General features: G+C 34.3%; 1 protein-coding gene across 3 annotated transcripts in view; it reads right to left on the bottom strand.

Annotated features, from left to right (window-relative positions):
* Positions 1 to 367: 367 nt before the first annotated feature.
* RAP1A (RAP1A, member of RAS oncogene family) overlaps positions 368 to 2,505 on the bottom strand; it is a 62,080-nt gene continuing 59,942 nt past the window's right edge. For all 3 annotated transcript variants that reach the window (XM_024764817.1, XM_024764818.1, XM_024764819.1), the window contains one exon: positions 368 to 1,061. The gene's annotated coding sequence lies outside the window, so the exon portion shown is untranslated. The remainder of the gene's footprint in view (positions 1,062 to 2,505) is intronic.

The following is a 2,505-nucleotide window of genomic DNA, read 5'->3' as shown; positions in this document are numbered from 1 at the left end:
AACCTGTGGAAGATTTGAAGTAGTAAAAGTTAAACCCTGATACAGTATTAAACTTATCTTTTTACATATAAAAATAATACACAGTGGGATATTTTATTCAATAAGATACAATCTTTAAGATCAAGAGAGAATATACAAAACTATTGTATGTAGTCTGATGTATTTTACTGTATAATAGGAATAAATATATATAGAACAGAAAGTGCGAGGTCTGTTTGTAGAGAAATCACCATTTACTTAGGGGTTTAAAGCCAAGTGTTCTGCAGGTACCAGCCAGGAAGGAGCTACTGCTGCATTTAAAACAATGTGATCATTATAAAATAAAGGCCTTAAATCTATAAACAATAACAAAAACACACAAACCAAATGAAAATGTACTAAAATTTAATCATCCATAAAAGCTGTAATTTAATCTGACAGTAAAACACAAGAAGCAATATTAGATGTGGTTTAGTATATTATATATTTTAGCTTTGAAAGCCATAGAAATCAGTTATCCCAGTTTTTTTCTCTATAAAAGACCCATTTTTCCAAAGCATTATGCACAAACAATTTTAATTAGAATATAATGACAGAATGATATTTCATAATTTTTTAAATATAAAATGAAGTCAATGACTCAAAAAAGTTATCTGCTGCAATGAGTCTGAGGGGAAATTTTCATAATCTATATCATTACAGATATAAAGTATAATGGTTCAACTTTTTAGTGCTTGACAGGGAGGAAACATGATAAAAAGGTCAATATGAAATCATTTGATTATAGTAGCAATATCTAACATTTGAAATGCATCCATGCTCTTTTGTATAATCATATTAGAGTCAAGTATATTTATTTTCACATCTGTTATAACTGCTATTGCAAAGGAGAAATACTATTGTCTTATTTTCCAAGAGATATACACAGAGCAATTCTTTTCTCCAGGGAACTTGTGCAAACCAATATAAGATCTAAATTCTTCACATAATATATAAAACAGGAGAAGCCTCTTCAGATTTATTTTTTGAAGTCTGGAATGCTGGCACTTTCCAATTAGGCAACAGTTCTTCATTCCTGTAATCTAGAACATTGAACAGATACAGATATATATATATATACTGATATATATGGTTAACCTTGATGTCAGAAGATGATAGTAAATAAGTAGATATCTAATAATACAGAGAGAAATAATGATTTTGGCTGATCATTATTAGATAACTAAATTATATTAAACATATATAGTAACAAGGCTATTTTAAACTCCCTTTAAAAATGTTTAAAAAATAGTTTTATTGCACTTAGTGTTTCACAATATATCTGGCAGTCCTGTCTGTAAAGAGGAAAACAGTGATTATTTCATTTCTACCCCATTATCATCTTATTTTTAAAGGTTCCTTTTCCACTAAGGAAACAACTCATGCCTGCATCAACTTCCCAATGGAAATTCTTCATTCAACCATTTTATGATTATTTATATTAGGGTTACCTATTCCAATTCAGGCTAGGACAAGAAGAAATGATACAGAAAGAGCTGATGCCCATTTTCAAGGGCAGAAGACTCAAAGTTAGGTTTACTGCTCAGCAGAAAAGAATTAGGTTAAAGGAATAATTTCCTGAAGATGAATTTCTTTCCTCAGTTTTCAAAAGTAGGACATATTAGAAAGAGACTAACACGCTTCAGTATGATTTTGCCTAATGGCTAGGCCTAGGTAAGCTGCCCTTAAGGTTCACATACTCTTACTAAAAACATTTATAGTGGCTATTTAAATTTATTCCATATCTCAGTACTTCTTAAATGGGATCAACATGGCACTTCAAGTCTATAATCACAGCAAAATGCTCTGCAAAGTATTCTGATTACTAAGTGACCTATTATTTGGTATTATCAAAAATATGCACAGAGATCTCAGGTAACATTAAATATATTGTAAGCTGAATTATCTATCAGAGCCTAAGAATTTATGCAACCAGGATGAAAGTCTTATTTCTAGATTTAGGTCAAGATTCCTTTCCTCTAAGGTAAAACTCATAGTAGGACACTGTAGGGTGTATGTGAATGAATTTTCCCAACAGGCCAGGAGATGGCACCTCTTCCTTTAGACATAAGCTAAAAGGACATTTTCTGAGAACTGGACATTAAACGAAGGTCAGCTAAGATAATGATAAAAATGAGCCAGTCAGGGGCTTCCCTGGTAGTGCAGTGGTTAAGAATCTGCCTGCCGATGCAGGGGACACGGGTTCAAGCCCGGGTCCGGGAAGATCCTACATGCCATGGAGCAACGAAGCCTGTGCACCACAACTACTGAGCCCCGCACTCTAGAGCCTGCAAGCCACAACTACTGAGCCCATGTGCCACAACTACTGAAGCCCACACGCCCAGAGCCCATGCTCCACAACAAGAGAAGCCACCACAACGAGAAGCCCGCACACCGCAATGAAGAGTAGCCCCCGCTCGCTGCAAGTAGAGAAAGCCCATGCACAGCAACGAAGAACCAAAGCAGCCAAAAAAAAAAAAAAAAAAA

This window comes from Neophocaena asiaeorientalis, unplaced genomic scaffold (genome assembly GCF_003031525.2).
Source record: "Neophocaena asiaeorientalis asiaeorientalis breed wild unplaced genomic scaffold, Neophocaena_asiaeorientalis_V1.1 scaffold62, whole genome shotgun sequence".
NCBI lineage: Eukaryota > Metazoa > Chordata > Mammalia > Artiodactyla > Phocoenidae > Neophocaena > Neophocaena asiaeorientalis.
Note: the sequence above shows the minus strand (reverse complement) of the source record. Positions and strands in the feature narration are given on the sequence as shown.